Raw genomic sequence first — 18,548 nt, forward strand, 5'->3', positions numbered from 1 at the left:
ACTGGTTACGTACACTACGGCAGCGGGCAACTACGGCGCCTCGTGTAACTCGTGTTTTGATCTCATAACAGTTTTTGCTGTAAAACATAAAGCAACGCCGGCATAGCGAAAGAAAGAAGAAACGTGTGCACTGTACTGGAGCAGACCAACTGACAAACAGCAGTTGTTAGTGTACGCTGGTCCCGTCAACATCTTGTGACTTTTGTACAGTGCGTAGGCGTAGTTTTATGTTTCACTGCACTTAGTGGCTATGTGTACGCAATAAACGCTCATTTAGGATCCAGTGGTCGCAAAGCAGAGCTTCATCAATTGTCAGTTTACGGCCTCGTACTTTCGCTCTGGTGCCTACCAGCGATCCTTTATTCGCAGAATCCGGGATACTGTAGTTTCTTCTGCTTCTTTCGCAAGTCTGCGTCGCACGTTCCCTCAGTACAGGGTGATTACTATGAATTTAACGCATGCATCTCTTTGACTGCAACAGTCGCTACCTTAATATATGAGCTCTCAGACACTGCGCAACGTCATGTAGTTAGGGAAGAATTATGAAAGCGAATTATAAGGCTGGGAGCGTTCGCTGTTTGAGAATTTTAAAAGGAAGTCATTTGAAGACCATGGCTAAAATCAGACCAATAAAGTCCAACGCAAGCCATCTGCGCGAAACCGCCAAGATGTCTTGGAGAGCCTGCGAAACGAGGCAGAGTTGCGTCCCAAGGATGTTAGCTTTGCAGAAAAAAATCATAAGAACTTGAAACATGCTTCGGTAGTGTTTTACCAAAGCGCTCAAACGCAGAGAAAAAAAACGTATTTTTTAGAGAACGTAATCGGGCTCCTGTTCTGTATGAAACAGTAATTTTTGCTTCAGAAGATGCATAATGCATCAACTACGAAATTCCGAGGGTCTGGTTTTGAAACGGCACGCTATATATCTCACATAATTCAAATTTACGGGCACATGTATAGGTGCCTTCGAAGAAAAAAAATCTTAAAACACACAAGTCTACATGCCACAGTGATGGAAGTCAGTAATGCTCTTTGAGACAAAAAATTTACCATGATATCCTTCTTGTAAATAACAGTCACACTGTTGGATATATTTATTGCTTGTCGCAGTGTTATTACAAATAAAGCCAGTGACGTCAAACGCGTCTGCACTCACCTGGTTTATACCCGCATACGTGTTGTAGTTGTCTCGCTGCTTTGCGTATGTAGATAATAATATGAACCGATATGACTGTATGACGAATATCTATCTCACATGACATGCATGTCACGTATGTGATGTTTTCAGTGACGGCATGCGCGTAGGCTTGTGCACACAGCCAAAAACAATGACAGGCCCCGATGTCAGTGTTTGGTATTGTTTGGTAATTAGAGCTTGGTAATGTTTGTAGCGCTGAATGAAGCTGTATATTGTTTATGAACCAGTAGCTTGTGCCTACAAATGCCACACATTGTTCTTTGTAATCGTGGTTGGCCATATTTGTTCAGTTTCTGCTATAAGTTTCTGTATTGCTTGCTGCTGTATTCCGCTCTAATATTTATGTAAATTGTTCTTACATATATTTCATTACTGCTTTTCAGTCTATATGCACACATTGCTCTAAGACCCCGCGGTGCTGGGATCGCTAAACCAATCTTGGAACGCATGGCTCTAAAGGATACAATGCGTCATAGCCCACTGATCGCTGACTGCTACGCATAACACCTATAGGACTCTTGCGGTGAGTGGAACGTGCGAATATTTCTTTTTGCTTTATACGGAATCGCAATGTCCCTAATGTCAATCTAGAATCAATCTCTAGATACCCAGAACCTTTCTTAGACTTCTATGTTGCAAAATGTGTTTGGAGCAGCAGTGTGCTTCCAACTCACTTTGCAACTAATTGTTGAACTGCGCATTATGTATCTGCGTACATTCAGATGTGTCAGCCTTGTGCAGCGCGAAGAAGTACTTAAGAGAAATATAATCATGCAAGCACTTTAAGGTGACCACGGACACGCAGTGTCGAGTAGGCATGAAAACAAGTTCTTTTTTTTACGCAATTTCATTATTTAATGCAGTTCATACGATAAGTGCTTTAGCGGCAGTGGGTGGTGGTTGGCTGCTCACCTGAAGGTGGCGGGTTCGAACCTCTCTCTCCTTCCAAGGCTGTCGCATTTCGATGAAGTCGAAAAGGTGGAGGCCTGTTACCGTGTGGTGTCAGTGCTCGCTAAAACACCAGATGGTATAAATTGCTAGAGCCCTCTACACGGCGTCTCCCATATTCATCTCGTGGTTATGTTGCGTAATACTCCGTATACCTACTTTCATTAACAGCGATGCTAGAGTGTGCAAGTTGTCCGATATATTCCCGGATAGACAGAGAGAGAGAAATCACTGTAAAAGTGAATGTTCTTTTCTTTGATTAATTGTGATTCTCTCCTGCTGCACGCGAAATTTCTTTTTAAGAAACGCGTTATGTAGACTACAAATGCAGTTATACTCGATAGAGATACGCTAGAGACACTGAATATTTACCATTTTAATTTTTACGAATATTTGAAGGCGTCTCTAGTCTATGTGCGATAGTTATTGCGCGTTGCTTCAAGGGAAAGCACAGGAAAGCAAACCCGAGTGCACATGGTCACATAACTGGAATAGATTTGACGCCGTAAGAGTTTGAGTGCGCTGAAACATAATGTGCGCATACTTGAAGCATGTGTGTGCCCCTCTTGCCTCGCCAAGAAAAGGTTGACAAATACGTAGTGAAATGGTTATCAGCGAAGCAGCAAACTGAGAATAACTATTCAGTAACTTTCTCACATTTTTGGTGCTGTTTTCTTAACAAGTGGTGGTCTGTTTTTTTTTTGTTTCTTGCAATATTTCTTATTTAAAATACCCTTCAACTGCTGTAGGCACTCGTGCTCTAGTGTTCATCGCCACTGTTGCTCGTTATTAGGGCGTTCTTAGCACTCATTTATCAAGCAGTAGAACAGTGTTGGCGCGATTTCAAATGAAGGAGCTTTATTCTCTTTCATTTCCCTTGGAAATACCTAGATATGGCGTGTGGAGTCGATGCACAAACAAATAAGAATGTGTGGACACTTCCACATTACATTGAAATGTAGAACCGTACAGGACTCTCAAGTCGCTGACACTTCTGATTTGGCTCGGCAAGAATGCCAAACAGAAATTACGCATGAATACTTGAACGCTTCAAAATAAAATAACTATTTTACGGTGGGACAAAGTTCATTGTTTCTTTCCTACATTCATGCTCAAGTAGGCACTGTACTTTTACTGCGGTGCTGTATTAAGTTGTGACAGCAAAGGACACCTTTGCTTGGTCATGGAGCGTATTGGTGACAATGCATTGATACTTTCTGCAAGAATAAAACGAAAGAGTGTATGACGTCATTGTGATTTCTGAGCAATACAATGCACTGCATCCTACAATTTTATTGCTAGCGGAGTAAATTCACATGCCTCAAAGGAGCACAAGAAACCACTATTAAACTGAGTGCTTCATCAATAGTTTGTTCTTTCATCAAGCATACTCTTCCACTGAATAGTCGCACAAAAGCAGTTCAAGTCTGAAAAAAAACTACAACACCCTTAAAACAAAATACCAAACGTAAAATCACTTCTTTTTTGGGGCTCTCAGTATGGGGCTGTTCTGGGCGCCAGATAATGGCCTCTCTTTTGTGATCCCTGGCGCGACCACCACTTGGAGTGCATCTGGCGGAAATCTAACTCCAACATAAAAGAGAGCGGTGTGAGTTTGTGAAAGGAACAATATAAAAAGTACATACATGCACAGAAATATCAAAAATAAGCTAAATGCAGTAGGAAAAACATATTATTACGCGTCTTCAAAAATTAGATGAAGAGGAGGCGTGCAAGAGACGAATACATGAGGCTGCATAATATCAAATGGCGCCCAATATGGTTCAAAATGACCGCCTGCCATGTGCCCCGCAAGCCATGAAAGCGGAAACTATCAGTCCCAGGCGCAAAGTCACTGTTGCACGATAGATTATGCATCCCTCACTGGAAGAACAACCAAAGAAAATAGAATGCTACACGCAAAATTTAAAATCCATTCTTGTTTCGTCTAATTCCGTATATATAGAAAAACGTGCATACCACGTCGTCATTCAGAGTAAACCGGCAAGTCCACGGCAAGTGATAATTTCAAATATTCTTACAAGAAAAAAAGGCTGTCACAGGACGCTCTGTTCCAGAATTTTTGTCCTCAGCGAAAGTTCAGAAAACGTGCTTTGGATACGTTTAGCCGCATGTCTTCAAGTTGCTTTGCTTAATAAGCTTGAAATCCCAAAGTATGAAAGTAAGACTTTGAGCGCTCGCAAGATCGTGTTATTTTTAAATGAGAAGCATTTCTTAGCAAACTTCGATGACTTTCACCGTATCTATCTATCTATCTATCTATCTATCTATCTATCTATCTATCTATCTATCTATCTATCTATCTATCTATCTATCTATCTATCTATCTATCTATCTATCTATCTATCTATCTATGACTTTTAGCTCTCCTGGCAGTTTTTGTAATGATAATAGTATTTATTACTAAAATGTCTATGCTATAACATGACTAAATAATGAACATAACTACCTAGTCATTTTGTGAAAATGATTACATGTATGTCTTTAATGTCATGATATATATTTCATGATCTTGCTACTCTTGCCGTGGTTTCATTCACATGACGTTTTGTAAACCTAGAATCGCGTGACATGACTACATGGCAAACCTAAATAACAAACCCTAACGTGGAAATCATGAAGAGCATATCATGTAAGTAAATACTACAGGCCACGCTCATGATGCGCTCCTGGGTGCTTTGTTATCTTTTTATTACGGGAGGAAATTTTGTATTACGCGACATGAATGGATGAATGCATATGGCTGGTGGAATCATAATAATCATGATATGTTTGGCATGTAAGAACATGACGACATACCTCGCTCATGATGAGCTCACGGCTATTTTGCTAGCTTTACATATACCAAATTTGGCATTACGTGGCCTGAAAGAACGACGAAGGTGAATGACAAACGCCACCATCTTAATTATCACATGCGTTTCACGTAAACCATGACCACGTGCTACGCTTATGGTACGTTCGTTGCCATTTCACTAGCTCCAGCTATACCAAAGTTGGTATCACGTGACGTGAATACATGTTGACGGTCAACTAAATATCCAAAGAAGATAACCATGACATGCTTGTTAAGTAAAACATGACTACCTGCTAGGCTCATAGCGGCTGGGAGTCGTTTCGCTAACTTTACACGTACCAAATTTGGTTGGATAAGATACAATGAGTAGAAGCTAGCGCCTTCATATTGTATGGCATACATTAGTAAAAAATTCAAGAATAAAAAGGTTCAGTTTGTCATAAAGAAGAAACATTCTGACGTAACTACAAAGTAGAATGTCATGCACGAAAACGACGCATGAGAAAAATTGGCAGACCTCACGTACATTAGGAATCGATAATATGCGAAGCACGAACGAAAAAAGGTTTATATGTCACTTTAATGTCAGCGGAACATTACGCGGTGGAGGTAAATGATGCCGTGCATGACTTCCGTGTCATGATTATATGTTTATATGTGTCGTTATCCTTCGTCATCTATTCATGTGAAGTGATACCAAATTTAGTATATGTGGAGCTAGCGAAACGGCCGCGAAAGCGTGGTATGTTGTCATGTTTTTACATGACACGCGTGTCAGGATTATCGCTTTTGCACCAGTCATATACTTTTTGTCATCCATTGACGACACGTAACACCAAAGTTGCTATATGTAAAGGTAGCTAAACGGCCGAGAGTGCTTCATAAAGGGCCCATTACACTCCAATGTAGCGTCCACATGTGAGCACACTGGGCACAGCGAGGCTGCGTTAGCAAGACGCGAGCACCATTTAAGTCCGATGCCAGGCATGAGCGGCACGACCTTCGTCCGCGCAGCCCCACGGCAACCGGCGCGAAATGTGACATGCTGCATTTCGCGCCGATGCGTTATCCAGACAACACTGCGTCTCCCTCTTCGGTGACGGAAGGACGCCGGGTGAGCTGAAACGCGCATGCATGAAAGCAACACAGCGTGGCGCGTGCCTGCCAGTATATGGCAGGACCGGTGCCTGGCGTCGAAACGCTGGCGTGACGCGTCGAAATGAACGCCGGCGAGCGCGCGCACTACGTCACTTCGAAATGTATTGGTGCCTTTACGGTGGCGTGTACTTATGTTCTCACATGACACGCATATCTTGATTATCATGTTTTCCCCAGTCACATACCTTCGTTATTCATTGACGTCAATTATTACCAAGTTTGGCATATGGGAAGCTATCGAAACGGCAGCGCGCGCGTCATGAGTGTGGCATGTAGTCATGTTGTTACATGACACACATGTCGTGATTGTAATGTTTGGATGTGTCATTTACTTTTGCCAACCGTTAGCGTCGTGTAATACTGAGTTTTGTACATGCGAAGCTAGCGAAATGGCCGTGAGCGCATCATTAGCGTAGCATGTAGTCATGTTGTTACATGACACGCAGCTCATGTTTATCATGTTTGCACCAGTATCATACCTTCGTCATTGATTCACTTCCCGTAATATTAAGCTTGTTGTAAGTGAACCTAGCGAAACGGCCGCCAGCGCATCATGAGCATGGCATGTAGTCATGTTGTTACATGACACGCATCCCATAATTACATGTTTTCACCGCTCGCATACCTTCATCTTCCGTTACCGTAATACCAAATTTGGCATATGTGACGCTAGCGAAACGGGCGCGAGCGCATCATGAGCGTGGCATTTAGTCATGTTGTTGCATGACACGCATGTAATGAGTTTCAAGTTGGGGTCTGTCGCTTGTGTTCGCCATGCAATTGTGTCATACCATACCAGTTTTGCAACATGCCATGTGAATGAAACCACCGCAAGAGCTGCAGTACCAGAAATTATAAATCATGACATACATGTCACGTCATACATGTCATGTCATACATGTCATACATGTCATGTTATAAACATACATGTCATTTTTCACGTTATGACTAGATAAATGTGTTCTTCTTGCTGTCATGTTATGTTATACCAAGTTTGGATCGATACCAATATCGAAACGGCCACGAGAGCTAAATGTCGTACGTAGATAGATAGATAGATAGATAGATAGATAGATAGATAGATAGATAGATAGATAGATAGATAGATAGATAGATAGATAGATAGATAGATAGACACGCTCAAAGACGCCAAAGTTCGCTAAGAAATGCTTCGCATTTAAAAGACAGAGAAGAAAGGCGCGGAGAACATCCTGAGTTGGCGACGTGCTTGACGATGCGCGGTAGGAGTGGTTTACAAAAGCGAGGAGGAACAAAGCAGTGGTTCAATGGTTCTATAAAATAAAAACTTCGTAGCCGTACATAGACACATTCATACGTATAATTAAAACTGAAAAATTGAAAGAGAACATGATTAGCACAATATGCATATTTGGATTCATTCATTGTAGTACCGGTTATGTATATTTGAAGGGTGAATGCAACTTGTTTCTGTAAATATTGCACAATTATGTTATGGCTTTCAGTGATGACAAATTGACCCAGGCTATATTGATTCCTGATAGATTTAGGGACTTAATGTTGTGTGTCTGATATGATTCTCTGTATTTCCTTTCTCGTGGTGACCGAAAATATGTTTGTAGAACGTAAATTTTCGCTTGGTCAGAATTGTCGTCCTGTTCTTTGAAGTTACCTGTTGGTAAATTGCGATTCGCCTCTGCACGGTGACCGCTCAGTGCTACATGAATTGGCTGCCCAGTTTCGCCTATATATTGTTTTCTAGAGGTGGCACACTGAAGACAGCATAATACGTTGTTTTAAGTGCAGGTGAAGCTCGACGTTACCTTGTGAACGTAATCAGATGCTGTGCTTTTTACGCTGGGAGCCGGCTGTATGTGTTTGCAGGTGGAGCATCTGGGCTGACCACAGAGACCAGACGTTGTCCTAGTCTTTGTTTCAAGTTTTGCGACAACAAGAATGTTTTTGAGGTTTGAATTGCATCTGTAGGCGACTCTAGGCGGTTCGGTAAAGATTTTTTCAAGCTTCTGGTTGGCTGTTAAAATTAGATAGCATTTTATTAGGATGTTGTTTCCGTTAGGAAGTGCATTGGAAAACTTTGTAGTGGGATATACTTGCTGTTGTTGTGATTGTGGAGCGTGGTTTGCGTGCTTTATTGCGGTCCAGTTCCAGTGCGTCCTATAGTCTTTGTCAAGGAATTTGTTAGGGCAGTTTCTGTATGATAGTGTTCTTTTTAGGGCGGTAAGTCTGTTTACGTAAAGTCCTCGTTTTCTACGCATATACGACGTAACCTTGTTTTCTGACTTCTTAAAATGTGCTGTTTACAATGTCTGGGGTGATAGCTTGTAAACCGCAGTATTGTTGCTTGTCAAATGGTTTTTTTTATACAGCTTTGTCTCCAGTACACCACTTTCAAATTATATGGTCGTGTCTAGAAAGTTCACCTCCAATACATCGGCTCAGTAGATACTGAGCTGAAGTATCGGAGGGGAACCTAATTGTTGTATGAAATAAGCTTATGAATGAAGTGAATTTATCTAGAATGTGCTACCCATGTCCCCATAATCTAAATATGTCATCTATGTACAGAAGGTATGTTCTCACAGTATTTGTCCACAGGTATTTGTTCTCACAGCGAGAAAGGAATTCGGCTTCCGCTTATCCGGTATCGCTTACCTTCGACATCTTCACGTTTTAAAGTATTTCGCCTGCTCCTCCCCCAGTTTGTAACTGCTTTTTTCTTGTGCGTTCCATTCATAGGTGTTCGCGAACAGACGTACACCCCTGTCGTCGGCAACCCTTTGTGGTAGTCACATGCGGCGCATGTCTGCCGGTTCCGAAGCTTTAAGCTCTTTCGTTTGTTCGTGCCTGAGGAGGCCACCACATTTGCAGCATACCACTCCGACTTTGCGTTTTTTTATAAGCGAAACATTACTTAGCGAACTTCGGTGACTTTGAGCGTATCTATCAATCTATCTATGTATCTATGACTTTTAGCTCTCCTGGCAGTTTCGATACTGGTATCGATACCAAACTTGGTATGGCATAACATGACTGCATGAAGAACATATTTGACTAGTTGTAACATGAAAATCATGACATGCGTGTCACGTAACATCACTACATACCACGCTCATGATAGGCTCGCGGCCGTTTCGCTAGCGTAACATATACCAAATTTGGTATTACCGTACTTTAATGGATTACGAAAGTATGTGACTGGTGCAAACATGATAATCATGAGATGCATGTCATTTACCTACAAGACTACATGCCATGCTCATGAAGCGCTGGCGGCCGTTTTGCTAGCTTCACTTATACAAAATTTGGTATCATGGGACGTGAATGAATGACAAAGGTATAATACTGGTGCAAACATGATAAACATAAGATGCGTCATATAAGAACATGACTACATGCCCCGCTCATAATGTGCTGGCGGCCGTTTCGCTAGCTTCACCTATAGCAAACTCGGCATTAGGTGACGCGAACGGACGACATAAATAAACGATGCATTGAACCAAAATAATCACGACATGCGTGTCATGTAATGACATGACTACATGCCACACTGATGATGCGCTCGCGGCTGTTTCGCTAGCTTCACCTATGCCCAAGTTGGTATTACGTGACGCCAATGGATGACGAAGGTATGTGACTGGTGCAAACACGATAATCATGAGATGCGTGTCATTTGAGAACATGAATACATGTCACAGTCAAGGTGCCAATACATTTCGACGTGACGCGGTGCGCACGCTCGCCGGCGTTCATTTCGTCGCGTCACGCCGGCGTTGCAACGCGAGGCGCCGGTCCAGCCATATGCTCGCAGGCGTACGCCACGCTGCGTTGCTTTGACGCATGCATGTTTCAGCGCGTCCGTTGACCCTCCTTCACAAAAAAAAGGGAGACGCAGTGTTGTCTGGGTAACGCATCGGTGTGAAATGCAGCATTACGCATTTCGCGCTGTTTGCCATCGGGCCGCGCCCACGGACGCTGTTCGCGCTTGTCGTCAGACTTTTAGAGTGCTCGCGTTTAGCTAACATAGCGTCGCTGGACCCAGCGTGCGCGCACGTCAACGCTACATTGGAGTATACTGGGTCCTGCATGATGCGCTCGCGGCCGTTTTGCAACCTCCACATATGCCAGATTCGGCATTACGCAACGTCAATAGATGACGAAATATATCACTGGTGCAAACATGATAATCGTGACACGCCTTCGTGTAGGAACATGACAACATACCACACTCATAGCGTGCTCGCGGCCGTTTCGCTCGCTCCACATATACTAAGTTTCGTATAACTTGACGTGAATAGATGATGAAGGTAAATGACACGTCTAAATATTATAGCATTGACATGGAAGCCATGTAGGGCATAATTTAGGGCCGCCTGGAAACTTTCTGCTGATATTAAAGTGAGATATCAACATTCCTCATTCGTGCTTCGCATATCATAGATTCCCACTATACAAGGGATCTGCCAATTTGTTTCCCTTTTTTTCGCTCTCCGGGATATTTTTAATAACTCCACCTGACTTGAAGTGAATCGAGAACTGCACTTCTCTGCTTATAGTTTTTTTTTTCATTTTCAGACGGCGATTATCAAGAGGGACACGCGCCACCACCAGGAGATGATGTCACCACTAAGCTATTTTAATGTTAACACGCCAAGGATGACACGGCGCCTTTGAAAAAGATTGGTCTTCCTAAACAAACCTCATCCAGCCAGCATGAGGCTCTTCCACTGTTTACACTGATTATGTCAACATCCTGGCGAATGTATGATACATTCACCAATTTCTGGTGAATGCAACACTACAAAATAATCATGATAAATGCGGTTTTCATATGTATTTTCTAAACAACAAGCGCATGTTATCATAATGTGAAACAAAATTTTCCCACTGGAATGACTAGAACTTGTCGCTCATCTCTGTGCATATTTATGTTTTTTTTTCGCCTGGTTTCTTTTAATACAATGAAGTATTCGCTGTATCTTGGTAATGATGGAGCGGTGTGGCAACTTCACGCTTGTTGAACTGCGTTATTTCGTGCTTTTGCGTTTGAGATTCGTGAAGATATGGTTTCTGCCATCGTATTTGACAAATCAAAAGCATTTTAACAGTATTTTTATTGTTGATTAAAAGCTACCTGTGGTAGCTGTAATGATTATCACTTTTTAACATTGAAAACACGCGTTTATCGGGTTGCTTTGTACAAAATGTGGATGAAACAAAAGAAACATCAGATGCCTAAGAAGCCTTTTTTGTCTTTTTTAGGCGGTGAACAACGCACAACTTGGAAGTCTAAAGCTCTAAGCTTTACTTTCATCAACACATTTCAAGGTTTGCTTTAATGTGGGACTTCAGAGCTCACGCTAAAGAAGTTACTTGAACGCACGATAAAATGACACCAGACAGTGACAGGTACCTACACAGCCGAGCATAAGCTTGCCGAGATAAGACAATGAGGCTAATTCCTGTCGGTGCCGAAATAAATTGCGCCTTACGCTCGACTCAATTTGCACAAAGGGCAGGGCTTTGAGAAAAAAGACACTCTCCGCTTATATAGAAAGGTTGTCCTTAGGAAAAATTTACATAAAAAAAAGGCAGATAAATTTTAGCAGCATAGCTCTGTAGCGAAAGCAGGCTGCTAGATTAGCAGGATATAAACGGAATCTCACACAAATGAAAACCACAGATTGTTGACATTTATTTATAACGACGATGAGAGCCTCACGCAGGCTTGGGACGAGAAAATTAGCCTAAGGAACGCCACAGCATCGTCTGGCTTATGCTGTTATTTATTGGCCGTCTCCTCTGGTCTTACTGAACATGATAAATTGTGTATTGCTAGTTCCCACGCACTATGAGCTAACTCTCATGCAGGAAGAGAAAGCTAGCATGAAGCTACAAACACAAATAAAAAAATACGCCGTTCTGTTCTATTTAAAAAAAAGCTTCATCTTTTCTTAAAAGTTACACATTTTGGTCGGCCGCCAATTTACCAGCCGGTCCGCTCTATTTTTCCAGAGAGTAGTGAACTTCGTAGTTATAAAGTTATAGTTAAGGTAAAGACGTCTTGTTCTATTGTGTCAGAATATTTATTCCATACTGCAAGCCTCAAAGTTCTTTGTTTGTTTTTTGCACGGAAGTTTCAGCCTTATCCCCGTTACATGATAAAAATCTGAGGACTCCGAGTGAATGCTTTATCCCGTATTAACATGTCGAATCACAGAGATCTACCAATACGTTCACGCATGCAACAAATCACACAAACACAATATTCAGGACACCATTACCTAGTTAGTGTAGCCCTTTTTATAAACATTTCCAAATTGCATATTGTCGTGGGCTTTCTGATTTGCAATAATAAAAGTATTTCCCGTGTTCTTTCCAAGAGAGAGCTAAACAGGCTTTCAGAGTTTATGATGTATTGCCTAGTTTGGCGCACACGTTAGCATCGTTTTGAGAAAAAGTGGGCTAAAGTCATTTGCACTGAATAATGTTTGACACAACTTTATGTAGTTTCCATTGTACTGATTTCCATGACACATTCATGAATTAGTCATAATGGGCAGCCGCAGAGCCTATCTTGACTTGAAGTTAGTACAATCACGTTTGAAGTTTCATTCATACACACGTCGAACATCGTGTGGCCCACACAGAAAAGTACAATCATTACTAATTCAGAATGACGGCCACTTGGGCATGTGGGCATTGCTTGGCGAATCTGATTTGCTCTTGAAGCGTGCGGTCGTGCAGCCACCGGATGTTATTATCATCACTGGGACGTGAGCACGACCACTTGGTTATTTTCAGTGGGCCTGCTTTTCTCTTTACAGATTAGTCCCAGATGCCTGTTGTTTCGTTGAGTGGTGTTGTCGTCGCTACCGTTGGTGGCATAGCGAAGAGACATGCAAAGAGATACAATTACAAATAAAAATGGCAGCATATCCTGGGAGTGAATGATGGAGAGTGGGGCGAAGCATCCATTTGTCCATTCGTTCTTGCTTCCGTCCGTCAATGCGTGTGTCTCTGTGGTCGCCCGTACGTCCACCCGCCCATCCGTGCGTGCGTCTCTTCGTGCGTCCGCACGTCCATCTCTTCGTCCATCCATGCGTTCGTCCATGCATCCGCTCCTGCGTTGGTCCATGAGTCAATCCGTCCGTTCAGCCATCCGTGCGTCCGTCTATGCATCTGTCTGAGTGCCATTCGTCCACCTATTCAACATTCCGAGTACTACCATCTCGCATCTTTTCATCATATATTCCTCATTAGAAGCACCGTCATCCAGCGAACATTCCAAGGACTAAACGAGAGATGGCACACGCACACTTTCTTACGGCTTGCGCTTCGTGTCTACTTCCCACTTTTAACCACCTCGAATTCATGGTATACACTAGTTTACTGTATTCATAGCACTGTGGCCCAACGCCCGCTTAACCTTTCTAAATCTAAAGAGGTTACACCCAGCGAGTATAACGTAGCAACCCTTTCTTGTCAGATAGTGTTCAATGTACATACCAATGGATGCTAAAGGGTAATGAGAGACAGGAAAATTCAGCTTTTAGTTAACGCGCACGCTGCGATTTTTTTATTGCTGAACAATGCACAGACGAAATCTTCCACCGGCACCACCTTTTAGGTCAAAATTTAAGACTGGTACACACTGTGACTACTACTACTACTTCGAGGGACGAACATGTGCCGCTTTAAAAAGATTCGCCCCTAAATATTCCCAAGGTCCTATCGCATTCAAACCCGTACCCTCTCTATGACAGTCTAGTAATGTACCCCAAAGCCTCACTGCTGTTCGAAACAAATTAGCAAAAAGCCCCTACAAAAGCATGATGTGTTGAAGGGAATCGTGTCAACCTACGTAATAGCGCTCGTGTTGTCTGTCGTTTCGTCCTCATCCTTGTTTTTACGCGCTGCCGTTCACTACAAACTATGCACTGGTTTGTGTAAAAAAAGTTGAAATAAAATTTCTCATCACACATTGTCAATTGCACAAGTCTGCACCTTGTTGCAAATGACTTACGGAAAAGTTAGCTGTTGAAATTGTTTATCTTTATCAGGCGTATACAGCATCAACAAAGGCCACATAATTAATTACAGATGTGAAGCTGTTACCACGCTTATCCACGGAAACGTGAACAAAGTTGTTGGGGGTGCTGCCCAACTTCACAACTTTATGATTTATGGAGTACTTGAATCTCTGCGGAAAGCCGAAACTTTACTAATCGTTGGCCTTGCCTTGACGGGAAGCTGTTCACATAAATCGCGTTTAACTTATTTTCTTGAAGCAATGCTTATATGTGGCGTTCAATACTGTTGAAGCATACCAGAACATATTTAAAACATGGCGTTTCGTGTGAGGGTGTGAAGGTGCCCCGAAAACCTGGTAATAGCCACACTTTTTTACAGAAAATAGCTTAGCTGCAGCGATGAATGATCAACTGCAGTCGGAGTCCAGCCCATATTCATCATACGCTGGACTCCTATACTTTCAGATTATGTACTCTGATGCTGCTCTAAGAAGCAATGAGCCAAGTATTTTAGCTGAAACATTGGCACTAAGCTGTTGAAGTGGTGACCGAAATGTTCATATTACTTTCATACAAAGAGACAGAAATGCAGTGTGGTCTCCTAAATCTCGAAAATCCCATCTGCTTACCTTTTGAAACAATCTTTCCCTCTTGTTCTAAAAGAACAGAGCGTCACGATAATTTAGAGGTTCTATTTTAATTTGAAAGGAAAATATTCAGCCCGCTTGAGGCGCTCTCGGGAATACAGATCATGGTGTTTATGCTTTTGGGTGCGTAGCATTTACTTCTTTGCTGACCAGACCCACTTTCACAATTTATATTCGCCCATCCGTACACGACAATTTGCTGGCATGATCGTCTTGTTTACTTTGTATACTCCAACATTTTTGTTCTTGTTAGTGTGTCATCAACGCAATTTGGTTATCATCCCATGAGTAACACGGCATGTTTCTGCCCTACACTTTAAAACATTTTACACCGTAAAAAGCGTAAAACGGGTGTACGCATTAAAAGCACCTTTATGAACACCCTTTTTACACCCCATTTTCAAATTTTGAGGTGTTCGTGAATAAAACACCCTCAAAATAACTAATTTAAATCCTTATATATTGGGGTGTAATAAACAAGGCTACAAATAATTGATTGATATGTGGGGTTTCACGTCCCAAAACCACCATACGATTATGAAAAACGCTGTATTGGAGGGCGCCGGAAATTTGACCACCTGTGGTTCTTTAACGTGCGCAAAAATTAGAGCACACGTGCCTACAAGGCAACAAAAGCACGATATTTTCGGGCCGTTTTGCTTACACTGTTAATCTACGTTAACCATCTTGATATCAGCAAGGCTCCAACTACTGGCTGCTTGCGAGTCTAGTAATGAATCGAAGTAGAATGTAATGTGACCGAAAGGCAGTTTTCATCAATAAAGCACGCCAACTACTATAAGATGGAAGATACAATAGGAACGACGCTTGTTCAATAGCGTAAGGGCCGATTCTTCTGTACCTGTTTCTTTCATCTGTGTCATTTGCGTGATTAGTCAACACTCACAAAGCGCACTGATTAGCCTGAACAATGTAATGTTGCGCACATTGGTGTAGCCATACATAAAACACTCCCCCCCTCCCCCATAAGATCGAAGTTTTTAAAGCTGGAGATAAAACGTCTGCCACCTGCAAAAAAAAAATAAAACAGCAGCACAGTTTTTTAACCATAACCACCACGTCAGCAGGCCATCAGGTCTCTTAAAAACGAACATTAACATCATGTATTTTTAGCAGGCACGTTTTATTTAATTACTCTAGCGAATGCTCCTCTTTATGTGTCCTTAAAAGTGCGTCATGGAAATGAGAAAGAGAAGGACACCGACAATAATGAAAATGCCGAATAAGGACATTTCGGTGACCTTGACGCAGCCTTGCTCCCAATGACGGGAGCCTTGTTGACTAAATTGCGAACCAGGCTCTACTCAGAGGACTCTACTCTTTTTTTTGTGAAAATGAGTAATAGGAGCGTGACGGCGTGCCTAAGCTTCGCCGTCGTTTCGCTTTCAAATTGAGCGACTTTCCGCGAGACGCGCTTAGAATAAAACGTAAGTCTGTGCACTAGCCTGCACTAGTAAGGGGTGCTACATCTAGGCGCAGCGGTGAGTGTACGATGCTCTGCTAAGACTGTCCAACACAATGTGCAGAAATGCAACGTCCCAGCAAACCAATAATTCTAGTGATGTTAAGCCTATTTGAACTGCTTGAGCGCTTTGCAATGCACCTTGCTATTGACGCTGGCTGATGCAATAAACAGAAACTGTAGAAAAAGGTCCGTATATCGACCATTGAATCAAAAACGCTGTTCATTCCGAAGCATGCACTTTTCATCAATCCTACGGTGGTGCAACTATAGCAGCAACACTTTTTTCTCTAGGTTATATTATGAAACTCTAAAGGACAGAACATCGCACAGAAAGAAGACCATTCTACAAATAGAAAATTTAGCAGATTCCACGTACAGTTGGAATCAATGATATGCGAAGCTCGATAGAGACAGGTTGACATGTCACTTTAAATCAGCACAACAATTACGAGGCAGGGGTAAATTTGGCTGTACATGACCTACAGTCATAATTTTCATGTTTGGACGTGTATTTTCTTCGTCATCTATTCACGTGACCTGATACCTAATTTGGTATATGTGGAGCAAGCAAAATGGCCGTGAGCACGCTATAAGCGTAGCATGAGGTCATGGCTTACATGAGACGCATATCAAGATTATCATGTTTCAACGTGTAATTTACCTTCGTCGTCTATTCACGTCACGTGATCCCAAATTTGTTATGTGTGGAGCTAGCGAAACGGCCGCGATCGTATCATGAGCGTGGCATGTAGTCATGTTGTTACATGACACGCATCTCATGATTATCATGTTTGCACCAGTCACACACCTTTGTCGTCGATTCACGTCCCATAATACCAGAGTTGTATATGTGAAGCTAGCGAAACGGCGGAGAGCACATCATATCGAAGAGGCCCGTGTGCTCAGATTTGGGTGCACGTTGAAGAACCCCAGATTGTCAAAATTTCCGGAGCCCTCCACTACGACGTCTCTCATAATCATATGGTGGTTTCGAGACATCAAACCCCACATACCAATTAATCACATGATATTGAAGGGATCTATACAATTCGACGTTTTAGGTGGCTGAATAGGAAACCTACTATGATGAGTGAAGAAAACGACAACTACGGAAGTGCGGGGCAAGGCGCGTGTAATGTGCGCGTGTGTGTCAGCGAATCAGCTGATGACGTGTGGTGGCCCATAGAGGTGGCGTGCCACGATTGGGCCACGTGTGATCATTACGTGGCGGTAAGCTTTGTGGCTGGGGACGAGCCGGAGCAGTGGCAGATGGAAGACAGCAGGCCGAAGCGTCGGACGCAGGCGATCCAGGTTCCGGCCAGGGAACGCAGCCGTCCACGCTGCTGCCGTCCAACCATCAGCTGGGGCGGCTTTGCCGGCACGAGTACTGCATCTCGGGGCGTGGCCTGGCCTGCTGTTCTCTTCCTTGCCGAGGGCATTGCGGATCTCGGCGAGGCGTCTCCACGGTCAGCCGTTCGGCACAGCGATGAACGTGGCCTGGCTAATGGTCACGGTTGCGCCGAGCATCGCGTCTCGACGCAAGCTGTTCGCTGGATGGGCTGGCCATTCCCCGCATGGAGCATCGCGTCTCCGATGCGGGTTGACTGCTCCGTAGCCGCACCCATGCCATCAAGCGCCGGTGTTACCAGAGCGTCGCACATCGGCAAAGGACGAGCGAGACGTTCTGCCGGTCGAGACGCGGGCGTGTGTTCGGAGGACCACGGAGCCGGGCGAGGTTCAGGGTGGCCGAGGATCCAGGAGCCAGGGGAGTTCTGGCTGAATCGAGGATCGCCGAGCGGTGCTGAGCCGTACCGAGCGACGCGCCAGACTCGGACGTGGGCCGTGAGCTCATAAGCTGCAGTGTGCACCCGAAGGTACCTGGCGGTGCCCTGGCCAAGAATTAGGAACGTGGGAAAAAGAGCTCGAGGGTTGAGGCCACTAAGGCAGACGAAGCGGTGCGCCGCTCGAGAGGACGAGTTCCTGGCAGCGTTCCTGGGCCGGACGTGGGACCCGTACGTGTCGGCCAGGTTGAGCTCCGGTGTGTCCGTTCGAGGTCGAGTCCGTCGGCCTGTACAGGGTCCAAGGACGGGGCCTGCTGAACGGCTCCTGCCTGGGTGCAGTGGCCGGGAGCAGGTTCGTGGGCGAGGCCTACCGGGCGTGGTCCTCGTGAGCCGTGGCCTGACCCTGGACCTCAGGAGTTGCGACCCTGACTGCTGGGTTGACCGCGACGTCCGACTAAACGGCGCTGCACACGGTAGCGCAT

At 43.7% G+C, this 18,548-nt stretch overlaps 1 long non-coding RNA gene across 1 annotated transcript; it reads left to right on the forward strand.

Annotated features, from left to right (window-relative positions):
• The first annotated feature begins 1,586 nt into the window (after positions 1–1,586).
• LOC142767034 (uncharacterized) lies at positions 1,587–10,759 on the forward strand. Its single transcript, XR_012884719.1, has 2 exons — positions 1,587–1,721; positions 10,695–10,759. It is a non-coding gene; the product is annotated as an uncharacterized LOC142767034 (long non-coding RNA).
• The last annotated feature ends 7,789 nt before the right edge of the window (positions 10,760–18,548 follow it).

Source organism: Rhipicephalus microplus, chromosome 7 (assembly GCF_043290135.1).
Source record: "Rhipicephalus microplus isolate Deutch F79 chromosome 7, USDA_Rmic, whole genome shotgun sequence".
NCBI classification, from domain to species: domain Eukaryota; kingdom Metazoa; phylum Arthropoda; class Arachnida; order Ixodida; family Ixodidae; genus Rhipicephalus; species Rhipicephalus microplus.